The 18,014-nt window shown below is 50.6% G+C and overlaps 1 long non-coding RNA gene across 1 annotated transcript in view; it reads left to right on the forward strand.

The window, feature by feature from the left end:
* Positions 1-18,014, forward strand: part of LOC142667716 (uncharacterized) — a 57,893-nt gene that overhangs the window by 24,187 nt on the left and 15,692 nt on the right. The window lies entirely within an intron of this gene.

An 18,014-nucleotide genomic window follows, 5' to 3' on the forward strand; every position in this document is an offset into this window, starting at 1 on the left:
TATAAAACCCCTCACACCGCGCAATCACCAGAAATATAAAACCTCTCACACCGCGCAATCACCGGAAATATAATCCACTCACACCGCGCAATCACCGTAAATATAAACCCCTCACACCGCGCAATCACCGGAAATATAAACCCCTCACACCGCGCAATCACCAGAAATATAAACTCCCTCACACCGCGCAATCACCGGAAATATAAACCCCTCACACCGCGCAATCACCGGAAATATAAACCCCTCACACCGCGCAATCACCGGAAATATAAACTCCCTCACACCGCGCAATCACCGGAAATATAAAACCCCTCACACCACGCAATCACCGGAAGTATAAACCCCCCACACCGCGCAATCACTGGAAATATAAACCCCCTCACACAGCGCAATCACCGGAAATATAAAACACCTCACACCGCGCAATCACCGGAAATATAAAACACAACACACCGTGCAATTACCGGAAATATAAAACCCCTCACACCGCGCAATCACCGGAAATATAAAACCCCTCACACCGCGCAATCACCGGAAATATAAACCCCCCACACCGCGCAATCACCGGAAATATAAAACCCCTCACACCGCGCAATCACCGGAAATATAAAACCCCTCACACCGCGCAATCACCGGAAATATAAAACCCCCTCACACAGCGCAATCACCGGAAATATAAAACCCCTCACACCGCGCAATCACCGGAAATATAAAACACAACACACCGTGCAATTACCGGAAATATAAAACCCCTCACACCGCGCAATCACCGGAAATATAAAACCCCTCACACCGCGCAATCACCGGAAATATAAAACCCCTCACACCGCGCAATCACCGGAAATATAAAACCCTTCACACCGCGCAATCACCGGAAATATAAAACCCCTCACACCGCGCAATCACCGGAAATATAAACCCCCTCACACCGCGCAATCACCAGAAATATAAAACCCCTCACACCGCGCAATCACCGGAAATATAAACCCCCCACACCGCGCAATCACCGGAAATATAAAACCCCTCACACCGCGCAATCACCGGAAATATAAACCCCCTCACACTGCGCAAACACCGGAAATATAAACCCCTCACACCGCGCAATCACCGGAAATATAACCCCCTCACACCGCGTAATCACCGGAAATATAAAACCCCTCACACCGCGCAATCACCGGAAATATAAAACCCCTCACACCGCGCAATCACCGGAACCATAAACCCCCCCACACCGCGCAATCACCGGAAATATAAACCCCCCCACACCGCACAATCACCGGAAATATAAACCGCTCACACCGCGCAATCACCGGAAATATAAAACCGCTCACACCGCGCAATCACCGGAAATATAAAACCCCTCACACCGCGCAATCACCGGAAATATAAAACCCCTCACACCGCGCAATCACCGGAAATATAAACCCCCCACACCGCGCAATCACCGGAAATATAAAACCCCTCACACCGCGCAATCACCGGAAATATAAACCCCTCACACCGCGCAATCACCGGAAATATAAAACTCCTCACAACGCGCAATCACCGGAAATATAAAACTCCTCACAACGCGCTATCACCGGAAATATAAAACCCCTCACACCGCGCAATCACCGGAAATATAAACCCCTCACACCGCGCAATCACCGGAAATATAAAACCCCTCACACCGTGCAATTACCGGAAATATAAAACCCCCCCACACCGTGCAATCACCGGAAATATAAACCCCTCACACCGCGCAATCACCGGAAATATAAAACCCCCCACACCGCGCAATCACCGGAAATATAAAACCCTCCACACCGTGCAATCACCGGAAATATAAAACCCCCCACACCGCGGAATCACCGGAAATATAAAACTCCTCACACCGCGCAATCACCGGAAATATAAACCACCCACACCGCGCAATCACCGGAAATATAAAACACCTCACACCGCGCAATCACCGGAAATATAAACCCCTCACACCGCGCAATCACCGGAAATATAAACCCCTCACACCGCGCAATCACCGGAAATATAAACTCCCTCACACCGCGCAATCACCGGAAATATAAAACCCCTCACACCACGCAATCACCGGAAGTATAAACCCCCCACACCGCGCAATCACTGGAAATATAAACCCCCTCACACAGCGCAATCACCGGAAATATAAAACACCTCACACCGCGCAATCACCGGAAATATAAAACACAACACACCGTGCAATTACCGGAAATATAAAACCCCTCACACCGCGCAATCACCGGAAATATAAAACCCCTCACACCGCGCAATCACCGGAAATATAAACCCCCCACACCGCGCAATCACCGGAAATATAAAACCCCTCACACCGCGCAATCACCGGAAATATAAAACCCCTCACACCGCGCAATCACCGGAAATATAAAACCCCCTCACACAGCGCAATCACCGGAAATATAAAACCCCTCACACCGCGCAATCACCGGAAATATAAAACACAACACACCGTGCAATTACCGGAAATATAAAACCCCTCACACCGCGCAATCACCGGAAATATAAAACCCCTCACACCGCGCAATCACCGGAAATATAAAACCCCTCACACCGCGCAATCACCGGAAATATAAAACCCTTCACACCGCGCAATCACCGGAAATATAAAACCCCTCACACCGCGCAATCACCGGAAATATAAACCCCCTCACACCGCGCAATCACCAGAAATATAAAACCCCTCACACCGCGCAATCACCGGAAATATAAACCCCCCACACCGCGCAATCACCGGAAATATAAAACCCCTCACACCGCGCAATCACCGGAAATATAAACCCCCTCACACTGCGCAAACACCGGAAATATAAACCCCTCACACCGCGCAATCACCGGAAATATAACCCCCTCACACCGCGTAATCACCGGAATTATAAAACCCCTCACACCGCGCAATCACCGGAAATATAAAACCCCTCACACCGCGCAATCACCGGAACTATAAACCCCCCCACACCGCGCAATCACCGGAAATATAAACCCCCCCACACCGCACAATCACCGGAAATATAAACCGCTCACACCGCGCAATCACCGGAAATATAAAACCGCTCACACCGCGCAATCACCGGAAATATAAAACCCCTCACACCGCGCAATCACCGGAAATATAAAACCCCTCACACCGCGCAATCACCGGAAATATAAACCCCCCACACCGCGCAATCACCGGAAATATAAAACCCCTCACACCGCGCAATCACCGGAAATATAAACCCCTCACACCGCGCAATCACCGGAAATATAAAACTCCTCACAACGCGCAATCACCGGAAATATAAAACTCCTCACAACGCGCTATCACCGGAAATATAAAACCCCTCACACCGCGCAATCACCGGAAATATAAACCCCTCACACCGCGCAATCACCGGAAATATAAAACCCCTCACACCGTGCAATTACCGGAAATATAAAACCCCCCCACACCGTGCAATCACCGGAAATATAAACCCCTCACACCGCGCAATCACCGGAAATATAAAACCCCCCACACCGCGCAATCACCGGAAATATAAAACCCTCCACACCGTGCAATCACCGGAAATATAAAACCCCCCACACCGCGGAATCACCGGAAATATAAAACTCCTCACACCGCGCAATCACCGGAAATATAAACCACCCACACCGCGCAATCACCGGAAATATAAACCCCTCACACCGCGCAATCACCGGAAATATAAACCCCCCACACCGCGCAATCACGGAAATATAAAACCCCTCACAATGAGCAATCACCGGAAATATAAACCCCCCACACCGCGCAATCACGGAAATATAAAACCCCTCACAATGAGCAATCACCGGAAATATAAACCCCTCACACCGCTCAATCACCGGAAATATAAAACCCCTCACACCGCGCAATCACCGGAAATATAAACCTCCCCCACACCGCGTAATCACCGGAAATATAAAACTCCCTCACACGGCGCAATCACCGGAATTATAAACCACTCACACCGCGCAATCACCGGAAATATAAACCCCTCACACCGTGCAATCACCGGAAATATAAAACCCCTCACACAGTGCAATCACCGGAAATATGACCCCTCACACCGCGCAATCACCGGAAATATGACCCCACACACACACCGCAATCACAGGAAATATAAAACCCCTCACACCGCGCAATCACCAGAAATATAAACCCCTCACACCGCGCAATCACCGGAAATATAAAACCCTCCACACCGCGCAATCACCGGAAATATAAAACCCCCACACACCGCGCAATCACCGGAAATATAAACCCCCTCACACCGCGCAATCACCAGAAATATAAAACCCCTCACACCGCGCAATCACCGGAAATATAAAACCCCTCACACCGTGCAATCACCGGAAATATAAACCCCTCACACCGCGCAATCACCGGAAATATAAAACCCCCCACACCGCGCAATCACCGGAAATATAAAACCCTCCACACCGTGCAATCACCGGAAATATAAAACCCCCCACACCGCGCAATCACCGGAAATATAAAACTCCTCACACCGCGCAATCACCGGAAATATAAACCACCCACACCGCGCAATTACCGGAAATATAAAACACCTCACACCGCGCAATCACCGGAAATATAAACCCCTCACACCGCGCAATCACCGGAAATATAAACCCCTCACACCGCGCAATCACCGGAAATATAAACCCCTCACACCGCTCAATCACCGGAAATATAAAACCCCTCACACCGCGCAATCACCGGAAATATAAACCTCCCCCACACCGCGTAATCACCGGAAATATAAAACTCCCTCACACCGCGCAATCACCGGAATTATAAACCACTCACACCGCGCAATCACCGGAAATATAAACCCCTCACACCGCGCAATCACCGGAAATATAAAACCTCTCACACAGTGAAATCACCGGAAATATGACCCCTCACACCGCGCAATCACCGGAAATATGACCCCACACACACCGCGCAATCACAGGAAATATAAAACCCCTCACACCGCGCAATCACCAGAAATATAAACCCCTCGCACCGCGCAATCACCGGAAATATAAAACCCTCCACACCGCGCAATCACCGGAAATATAAAACCCCCACACCGCGCAATCGCCGGAAATATAAAACCCCTCACACCGCGCAATCACCGGAAATATAACCCCTCACAACGCGCAATCACCGGAAATATAAAACCTTCACACCGCGCAATAACCGGAAACATAAACCCCCTCACACCGCGCAATCACCGGAATTATAAACCCCCCACATCGCGCAATCACCGGAAGTATAAAACCCCCCACACACCGCGCAATTACCAGAAATATAAAACCCCCCCACACCGCGCAATCACCGGAAATATAACACCCCTCACACCGCGCAATCACCGGAAATATAACCCCCTCACACCGCGTAATCACCGGAAATATAAAACCCCTCACACCGCGCAATCACCGGAAATATAAAACCCCTCACACCGCGCAATCACCGGAAATATAAACCCCCCACACCGCACAATCACCGGAAATATAAAACCCCTCACACCGCGCAATCACCGGAAATACACCGCGCAATCACCGGAAATATAAACCCCTCACCGCGCAATCACCGGAAATATAAACCCCTCACACCGCGCAATCACCGGAAATATAAAACCCCTCACACCGCGCAATCACCGGAAATATAAACCCCTCACACCGCGCAATCACCGGAAATATAAACCCCCCACACCGCGCTATCACCAGAAATATAAACCCCTCACACCGCGCAATCACCGGAAATATAAAACCCCCCACACCGCGCAATCACCGGAAATATAAACCCCCCCACACCGCGCAATCACCGGAAATATAAAACCCCTCACACCGCGCAATCACCGGAAATATAAAACCCCTCACACCGTGCAATCACCGGAAATATAAAACCCTTCACACTGCGCAATCACCGGAAATATAAAACCCCTCACACCGCGCAATCACCGGAAATATAAACCCCCTCACACCGCGCAATCACCAGAAATATAAAACCCCTCACACCGCGCAATCACCGGAAATATAAACCCCCCACACCGCGCAATCACCGGAAATATAAAACCCCTCACACCGCGCAATCACTGGAAATATAAACCCCCTCACACTGCGCAAACACCGGAAATATAAACCCCTCACACCGCGCAATCACCGGAAATATAACCCCCTCACACCGCGTAATCACCGGAAATATAAAACCCCTCACACCGCGCAATCACCGGAAATATAAAACCCCTCACACCGCGCAATCACCGGAAATATAAACCCCCCCACACCGCGCAATCACCGGAGATATAAACCCCCCCCACACCGCACAATCACCGGAAATATAAACCGCTCACACCGCGCAATCACCGGAAATATAAAACCGCTCACACCGCGCAATCACCGGAAATATAAAACCCCTCACACCGCGCAATCACCGGAAATATAAAACCCCTCACACCGCGCAATCACCGGAAATATAAACCCCCCACACCGCGCAATCACCGGAAATATAAAACCCCTCACACCGCGCAATCACCGGAAATATAAACCCCCTCACACTGCGCAAACACCGGAAATATAAACCCCTCACACCGCGCAATCACCGGAAATATAACCCCCTCACACCGCGTAATCACCGGAAATATAAAACCCCTCACACCGCGCAATCACCGGAAATATAAACCCCCCCACACCGCGCAATCACCGGAGATATAAACCCCCCCCACACCGCGCAATCACCGGAAATATAAAACCCCTCACACCGCGCAATCACCGGAAATATAAACCCCTCACACCGCGCAATCACCGGAAATATAAACCCCTCACACCGCGCAATCACCGGAAATATAAAACCCCCTCACACCACGCAATCACCGGAAATATAAAACCCCCTCACACAGCGCAATCACCGGAAATATAAAACACCTCACACCGCGCAATCACCGGAAATATAAAACACAACACACCGTGCAATTACCGGAAATAGAAAACCCCTCACACCGCGCAATCACCGGAAATATAAAAACCCTCACACCGCGCAATCACCGGAAATATAAACCCCCCACACCGCGCAATCACCGGAAATATAAAACCCCTCACACCGCGCAATCACCGGAAATATAAAACCCCTCACACCGCGCAATCACCGGAAATATAAAACCCCCTCACACAGCGCAATCACCGGAAATATAAAACCCCTCACACCGCGCAATCACCGGAAATATAAAACCCCTCACACCGCGCAATCACCGGAAATATAAAACCCTTCACACTGCGCAATCACCGGAAATATAAAACCCCTCACACCGCGCAATCACCGGAAATATAAACCCCCTCACACCGCGCAATCACCAGAAATATAAAACCCCTCACACCGCGCAATCACCGGAAATATAAACCCCCCACACCGCGCAATCACCGGAAATATAAAACCCCTCACACCGCGCAATCACCGGAAATATAAACCCCCTCACACTGCGCAAACACCGGAAATATAAACCCCTCACACCGCGCAATCACCGGAAATATAACCCCCTCACACCGCGTAATCACCGGAAATATAAAACCCCTCACACCGCGCAATCGCCGGAAATATAAAACCCCCCACACCGCGCAATCACCGGAAATATAAACCCCCCCACACCGCGCAATCACCGGAAATATAAACCCCCCCCACACCGCACAATCACCGGAAATATAAACCGCTCACACCGCGCAATCACCGGAAATATAAAACCCCTCACACCGCGCAATCACCGGAAATATAAAACCCCTCACACCGCGCAATCACCGGAAATATAAACCCCCCACACCGCGCAATCACCGGAAATATAAAACCCCTCACACCGCGCAATCACCGGAAATATAAAACCCCTCGCACCGCGCAATCACCGGAAATATAAACCCCTCACACCGCGCAATTACCGGAAATATAAAACTCCTCACAACGCGCTATCACCGGAAATATAAAACCCCTCGCACCGCGCAATCACCGGAAATATAAACCCCTCACACCGCGCAATCACCGGAAATATAAAACCCCTCACACCGTGCAATTACCGGAAATATAAAACCCCCCCACACCGTGCAATCACCGGAAATATAAACCCCTCACACCGCGCAATCACCGGAAATATAAAACCCCCCACACCGCGCAATCACCGGAAATATAAAACCCTCCACACCGTGCAATCACCGGAAATATAAAACCCCCCACACCGCGCAATCACCGGAAATATAAAACTCCTCACACCGCGCAATCACCGGAAATATAAACCACCCACACCGCGCAATTACCGGAAATATAAAACACCTCACACCGCGCAATCACCGGAAATATAAACCCCTCACACCGCGCAATCACCGGAAATATAAACCCCTCACACCGCGCAATCACCGGAAATATAAACCCCTCACACCGCTCAATCACCGGAAATATAAAACCCCTCACACCGCGCAATCACCGGAAATATAAACCTCCCCCACACCGCGTAATCACCGGAAATATAAAACTCCCTCACACCGCGCAATCACCGGAATTATAAACCACTCACACCGCGCAATCACCGGAAATATAAACCCCTCACACCGCGCAATCACCGGAAATATAAAACCCCTCACACAGTGCAATCACCGGAAATATGACCCCTCACACCGCGCAATCACCGGAAATATGACCCCACACACACCGCGCAATCACAGGAAATATAAAACCCCTCACACCGCGCAATCACCAGAAATATAAACCCCTCGCACCGCGCAATCACCGGAAATATAAAACCCTCCACACCGCGCAATCACCGGAAATATAAAACCCCCACACCGCGCAATCGCCGGAAATATAAAACCCCTCACACCGCGCAATCACCGGAAATATAACCCCTCACAACGCGCAATCACCGGAAATATAAAACCTTCACACCGCGCAATAACCGGAAACATAAACCCCCTCACACCGCGCAATCACCGGAATTATAAACCCCCCACATCGCGCAATCACCGGAAGTATAAAACCCCCCACACACCGCGCAATTACCAGAAATATAAAACCCCCCCACACCGCGCAATCACCGGAAATATAACACCCCTCACACCGCGCAATCACCGGAAATATAAACCCCTCACACCGCGCAATCACCGGAAATATAAAACCCCTCACACCGTGCAATTACCGGAAATATAAAACCCCCCCACACCGTGCAATCACCGGAAATATAAACCCCTCACACCGCGCAATCACCGGAAATATAAAACCCCCCACACCGCGCAATCACCGGAAATATAAAACCCTCCATACCGTGCAATCACCGGAAATATAAAACCCCCCACACCGCGCAATCACCGGAAATATAAAACTCCTCACACCGCGCAATCACCGGAAATATAAACCACCCACACCGCGCAATCACCGGAAATATAAAACACCTCACACCGCGCAATCACCGGAAATATAAACCCCTCACACCGCGCAATCACCGGAAATATAAACCCCTCACACCGCGCAATCACCGGAAATATAAACCCCTCACACCGCTCAATCACCGGAAATATAAAACCCCTCACACCGCGCAATCACCGGAAATATAAACCTCCCCCACACCGCGTAATCACCGGAAATATAAAACTCCCTCACACCGCGCAATCACCGGAATTATAAACCACTCACACCGCGCAATCACCGGAAATATAAACCCCTCACACCGCGCAATCACCGGAAATATAAAACCCCTCACACAGTGCAATCACCGGAAATATGACCCCTCACACCGCGCAATCACCGGAAATATGACCCCACACACACCGCGCAATCACAGGAAATATAAAACCCCTCACACCGCGCAATCACCAGAAATATAAACCCCTCACACCGCGCAATCACCGGAAATATAAAACCCTCCACACCGCGCAATCACCGGAAATATAAAACCCCCACACCGCGCAATCGCCGGAAATATAAAACCCCTCACACCGCGCAATCACCGGAAATATAACCCCTCACAACGCGCAATCACCGGAAATATAAAACCTTCACACCGCGCAATAACCGGAAACATAAACCCCCTCACACCGCGCAATCACCGGAAATATAAACCCCCCACATCGCGCAATCACCGGAAATATAAAACCCCCCACACACCGCGCAATTACCAGAAATATAAAACCCCCCCACACCGCGCAATCACCGGAAATATAACACCCCTCACACCGCGCAATCACCGGAAATATAACCCCCTCACACCGCGTAATCACCGGAAATATAAAACCCCTCACACCGCGCAATCACCGGAAATATAAAACCCCTCACACCGCGCAATCACCGGAAATATAAAACCCCTCACACCGCGCAATCACCGGAAATATAAACCCCCCCACACCGCGCAATCACCGGAAATATAAAACCCCTCACACCGCGCAATCACCGGAAATACACCGCGCAATCACCGGAAATATAAACCCCTCACCGCGCAATCACCGGAAATATAAACCCCTCACACCGCGCAATCACCGGAAATATAAAACCCCTCACACCGCGCAATCACCGGAAATATAAACCCCTCACACCGCGCAATCACCGGAAATATAAACCCCCCACACCGCGCTATCACCAGAAATATAAACCCCTCACACCGCGCAATCACCGGAAATATAAAACCCCCCACACCGCGCAATCACCGGAAATATAAACCCCCCCACACCGCGCAATCACCGGAAATATAAAACCCCTCACACCGCGCAATCACCGGAAATATAAACCCCCCACACTGCGCAATCACCGAAAATATAAAACCTGTCACACCGCGCAATCACCGGAAATATAAACCCCTCCCACCGCGCAATCACCGGAAATATAAACCCCTCACACCGCGCAATCACCGGAAATATAACCCCCCCACACCGCGCAATCACCGGAAATATAAAACCCCTCACACCGCGCAATCACCGGAAATATAAACCCCTCACACCGCTCAATCACCGGAAATATAAACCCCCCACACCGCACAATCACCGGAAATATAAAACCCCTCACACCGCGCAATCACCGGAAATATAAAACCCCCCCACACTGTGCAATCACCGGAAATATAAACTCACACCGCGCAATCACCGGAAATATAAACCCCCTCACACCGCGCAATCACCGGAAATATAAAACTCCTCACACCGCGCAATCACCGGAAATATAAACCCCTCACACAGTGCAATCACTGGAAATATAAACCCCCCCCACACTGCGCAATCACCGGAAATATAAACCCCTCACACCGCGCAATCACCGGAAATATAAACCCCCTCACACCGCACAATCACCGGAAATATAAACCCCTCACACCGCGCAATCACCAGAAATATAAACCCCCCCACACCGCACAATCACCGGAAATATAAAACCCTTCACACCGCGCAATCACCGGAAATATAAACCCCTCACACCGCGCAATCACCGGAAATATAAACCCCTCACACCGCGCAATCACCGGAAATATAAACCCCTCACACCGCGCAATCACCGGAAATATAAACCCCTCACACCGCGCAATCACCGGAACTATAAACCCCTCACACCGCGCAATCACCGGAAATATAAACCCCCCCCCCCACACCACACAATCACCGGAGATATAAACCCCCCCCCACACCGCGCAATCATCGGAAATATAAATCCCTCACACCGCGCAATCACCGGAAACATAAACCCCTCACACCGCGCAATCACCGGAAATATAAACCCCCCACACCGCGCAATCACCGGAAATATAAACCCCCCACACCGCGCAATCACCGGAAATATAAACCCCTCACACCGCGCAATCACCGGAAATATAAAACCCCTCACACCGCGCAATCACCGGAAATATAAACCCCTCACACCGCGCAATCACCGGAAATATAAACCCCTCACACCGCGCAATCACCGGAAATATAAATCCCCTCACACCGCGCAATCACCGGAAATATAAACCCCTTACACCGCGCAATCACCGGAAATATAAACCCCTCACACCGCGCAATCACCGGAAATATAAACCCCTCACACCGCGCAATCACCGGAAATATAAAACACCTCACACCGCGCAATCACCGGAAATATAAACCCCTCACACCGCGCAATCACCGGAAATATAAAACCCCCCCACACCGTGCAATCACCGGAAATATAAACCCCTCACACCGCGCAATCACCGGAAATATAAACCCCTCACACCGCGCAATCACCGGAAATATAAAACCCCCCCCACACCGCGCAATCACCGGAAATATAAACCCCTCACACCGCGCAATCACCGGAAATATAAAACCACTCACACCGCGCAATCACCGGAAATATAAAACCCCTCACACCGCGCAATCACCGGAAATATAAAACCCCCCACACCGCGCAATCACCGGAAATATAAAACCCCTCACACCGCGCAATCACCGGAAATATAAACCCCCCCACACCGCGCAATCACCGGAAATATAAACCCCTCACACCGCGCAATCACCGGAAATATAAACCCCTCACACCGCGCAATCACCGGAAATATAAATCCCCTCACACCGCGCAATCACCGGAAATATAAACCCCTTACACCGCGCAATCACCGGAAATATAAACCCCTCACACCGCGCAATCACCGGAAATATAAACCCCTCACACCGCGCAATCACCGGAAATATAAAACACCTCACACCGCGCAATCACCGGAAATATAAACCCCTCACACCGCGCAATCACCGGAAATATAAAACCCCCCACACACCGCGCAATTACCAGAAATATAAAACCCCCCCACACCGCGCAATCACCGGAAATATAACACCCCTCACACCGCGCAATCACCGGAAATATAACCCCCTCACACCGCGTAATCACCGGAAATATAAAACCCCTCACACCGCGCAATCACCGGAAATATAAAACCCCTCACACCGCGCAATCACCGGAAATATAAAACCCCTCACACCGCGCAATCACCGGAAATATAAACCCCCCCCACACCGCGCAATCACCGGAAATATAAAACCCCTCACACCGCGCAATCACCGGAAATACACCGCGCAATCACCGGAAATATAAACCCCTCACCGCGCAATCACCGGAAATATAAACCCCTCACACCGCGCAATCACCGGAAATATAAAACCCCTCACACCGCGCAATCACCGGAAATATAAACCCCTCACACCGCGCAATCACCGGAAATATAAACCCCCCACACCGCGCTATCACCAGAAATATAAACCCCTCACACCGCGCAATCACCGGAAATATAAAACCCCCCACACCGCGCAATCACCGGAAATATAAACCCCCCCACACCGCGCAATCACCGGAAATATAAAACCCCTCACACCGCGCAATCACCGGAAATATAAACCCCCCACACTGCGCAATCACCGAAAATATAAAACCTGTCACACCGCGCAATCACCGGAAATATAAACCCCTCCCACCGCGCAATCACCGGAAATATAAACCCCTCACACCGCGCAATCACCGGAAATATAACCCCCCCACACCGCGCAATCACCGGAAATATAAAACCCCTCACACCGCGCAATCACCGGAAATATAAACCCCTCACACCGCTCAATCACCGGAAATATAAACCCCCCACACCGCACAATCACCGGAAATATAAAACCCCTCACACCGCGCAATCACCGGAAATATAAAACCCCCCCACACTGTGCAATCACCGGAAATATAAACTCACACCGCGCAATCACCGGAAATATAAACCCCCTCACACCGCGCAATCACCGGAAATATAAAACTCCTCACACCGCGCAATCACCGGAAATATAAACCCCTCACACAGTGCAATCACTGGAAATATAAACCCCCCCCACACTGCGCAATCACCGGAAATATAAACCCCTCACACCGCGCAATCACCGGAAATATAAACCCCCTCACACCGCACAATCACCGGAAATATAAACCCCTCACACCGCGCAATCACCAGAAATATAAACCCCCCCACACCGCACAATCACCGGAAATATAAAACCCTTCACACCGCGCAATCACCGGAAATATAAACCCCTCACACCGCGCAATCACCGGAAATATAAACCCCTCACACCGCGCAATCACCGGAAATATAAACCCCTCACACCGCGCAATCACCGGAAATATAAACCCCTCACACCGCGCAATCACCGGAACTATAAACCCCTCACACCGCGCAATCACCGGAAATATAAACCCCCCCCCCACACCACACAATCACCGGAGATATAAACCCCCCCCCACACCGCGCAATCATCGGAAATATAAATCCCTCACACCGCGCAATCACCGGAAACATAAACCCCTCACACCGCGCAATCACCGGAAATATAAACCCCCCACACCGCGCAATCACCGGAAATATAAACCCCCCACACCGCGCAATCACCGGAAATATAAACCCCTCACACCGCGCAATCACCGGAAATATAAAACCCCTCACACCGCGCAATCACCGGAAATATAAACCCCTCACACCGCGCAATCACCGGAAATATAAACCCCTCACACCGCGCAATCACCGGAAATATAAATCCCCTCACACCGCGCAATCACCGGAAATATAAACCCCTTACACCGCGCAATCACCGGAAATATAAACCCCTCACACCGCGCAATCACCGGAAATATAAACCCCTCACACCGCGCAATCACCGGAAATATAAAACACCTCACACCGCGCAATCACCGGAAATATAAACCCCTCACACCGCGCAATCACCGGAAATATAAAACCCCCCCACACCGTGCAATCACCGGAAATATAAACCCCTCACACCGCGCAATCACCGGAAATATAAACCCCTCACACCGCGCAATCACCGGAAATATAAAACCCCCCCCACACCGCGCAATCACCGGAAATATAAACCCCTCACACCGCGCAATCACCGGAAATATAAAACCACTCACACCGCGCAATCACCGGAAATATAAAACCCCTCACACCGCGCAATCACCGGAAATATAAAACCCCCCACACCGCGCAATCACCGGAAATATAAAACCCCTCACACCGCGCAATCACCGGAAATATAAACCCCCCCACACCGCGCAATCACCGGAAATATAAACCCCTCACACCGCGCAATCACCGGAAATATAAACCCCTCACACCGCGCAATCACCGGAAATATAAATCCCCTCACACCGCGCAATCACCGGAAATATAAACCCCTTACACCGCGCAATCACCGGAAATATAAACCCCTCACACCGCGCAATCACCGGAAATATAAACCCCTCACACCGCGCAATCACCGGAAATATAAAACACCTCACACCGCGCAATCACCGGAAATATAAACCCCTCACACCGCGCAATCACCGGAAATATAAAACCCCCCCACACCGTGCAATCTCCGGAAATATAAACCCCTCACACCGCGCAATCACCGGAAATATAAACCCCTCACACCGCGCAATCACCGGAAATATAAAACCCCCCCCACACCGCACAATCACCGGAAATATAAACCCCTCACACCGCGCAATCACCGGAAATATAAAACCCCTCACACCGCGCAATCACCGGAAATATAAACCCCCCACACCGCGCAATCACCGGAAATATAAACCCCTCACACCGCGCAATCACCGGAAATATAAACCCCTCACACCGCGCAATCACCGGAAATATAAACCCCTCACACCGCGCAATCACCGGAAATATAAAACCCCCCCACACCACGCAATCACCGGAAATATAAACCCCTCACACCGCGCAATCATCAGAAATATAAAACCCCTCACACCGCGCAATCACCGGAAATATAAAACCCCTCACACCGTGCAATCACCGGAAATATAAACCCCCTCACACCGGAAATATAAAACCCCTCACACCGCGCAATCACCGGAAATATAAAACCCCTCACACCGCGCAATCACCGGAAATATAAAACCCCCCACACCGCGCAATCACCGGAAATATAAAACCCCTCACACCGCGCAATCATCAGAAATATAAAACCCCTCACACCGTGCAATCACCGGAAATATAAACCCCCTCACACCGGAAATATAAAACCCCTCACACCGCGCAATCACCGGAAATATAAAACCCCTCACACCGCGCAATCACCGGAAATATAAAACCCCCCACACCGCGCAATCACCGGAAATATAAAACCCCTCACACCGCGCAATCACCGGAAATATAAACCCCCCCCACACCGCGCAATCACCGGAAATATAAACCCCTCACACCGCGCAATCACCGGAAATATAAACCCCTCACACCGCGCAATCACCGGAAATATAAACCCCCCCACACCGCGCAATCACCGGAAATATAAACCCCTCACACCGCGCAATCACCGGAAATATAAAACCCCCCACACCGCGCAATCACCGGAAATATAAAACCCCCCCACACCGCACAATCACCGGAAATATAACCCCCCCCCCCTCACCGCGTAATCACCGGAAATATAAACCCCCTCACACCGCGAATCACCGGAAATATAAAACCCCTCACACCGCGCAATCACCGGAAATATAAAACCCCTCACACCGCGCAATCACCGGAAATATAAAACCCCTCACACCGCGCAATCACCGGAAATATAAACCCCTCACACCGCGCAATCACCGGAAATATAAAACCCCCCACACCGCGCAATCACCGGAAATATAAACCCCTCACACCGCGCAATCACTGGAAATATAAAACCTCTCACACCGCGCAATCACTGGAAATATAAACCCCCTCACACCGCGCAATCACCGGAAATATAAAACCCCTCACACCGCGCAATCACCGGAAATATAAACCCCCTCACACCGCGCAATCACCGGAAATATAAACCCCCTCACACCGCGCAATCACCGGAAATATAAACCCCCCACACCGCGCAATCACCGGAATTATAAAACCCCTCACACCGCGCAATCACCGGAAATATAAACCCCCCCACACCGCGCAATCACCGGAAATATAAACCACGCACACCGCGCAATCAACGGAAATATAAAACCCCTCACACCGCGCAATCACCGGAAATATAAATCCCCTCACACCGCGCAATCACCGGAAATATAAAACCCCCCACACCGCGCAATCACCGGAAATATAAACCCCCTCACACCGCGCAATCACCGGAAATATAAACCCCTCACACCGCGCAATCACCGGAAATATAAACCCCCCCCCCACACCGCGCAATCACCGGAAATATAAACCCCTCACACCCCGCAATCACCGGAAATATAAAACCCCTCACACCGCGCAATCACCGGAACTATAAACCCCCCCCCCCCACACCGCGCAATCACCGGAAATATAAAACCCCTCACACCGCGCAATCACCGGAAATATAAACCCCCCACACCGCGCAATCACCGGAAATATAAAACCCCTCACACCGCGCAATCACCGCAAATATAAAACCCCGCAATCACCGGAAATATAAACCCCTCACACCGCGCAATCACCGGAAATATAAACCCCCTCACACCGCGCAATCACCGGAAATATAAACCCCTCACACCGCGCAATCACCTGAAATATAAAACCCCTTACACCGCTCAATCACCGGAAATATAAAACCCTCACACCGCGCAATCACCGGAAATATAAAACCCCTCACACCGCGCAATCACCGGAAATATAAACCCCTCACACCGCGCAATCACCGGAAATATAAACCCCTCACACCGCGCTATCACCGGAAATATAAAACCCCCACACCACGCAATCACCGGAAATATAAAACCCCTCACACCGTGCAATCACCGGAAATATAAACCCCTCACACCGCGCAATCACCGGAAATATAAACCCCCCCACACCGTGCAATCACCGGAAATATAAAACCCCTCACACCGCACAATCACCGGAAATATAAACCCCTCACACCGCACAATCCCCGGAAATATAAAACCCCCACACCGCGCAATCACCGGAAATATAAACCCCCCACACCGCGCAATCACCGGAAATATAAAACCCCTCACACCGCGCAATCACCGGAAATATAAACCCCTCACACCA

The sequence above is a fragment of the Rhinoderma darwinii genome (assembly GCF_050947455.1).
Source record: "Rhinoderma darwinii isolate aRhiDar2 chromosome 1 unlocalized genomic scaffold, aRhiDar2.hap1 SUPER_1_unloc_10, whole genome shotgun sequence".
Lineage (NCBI taxonomy): Eukaryota > Metazoa > Chordata > Amphibia > Anura > Rhinodermatidae > Rhinoderma > Rhinoderma darwinii.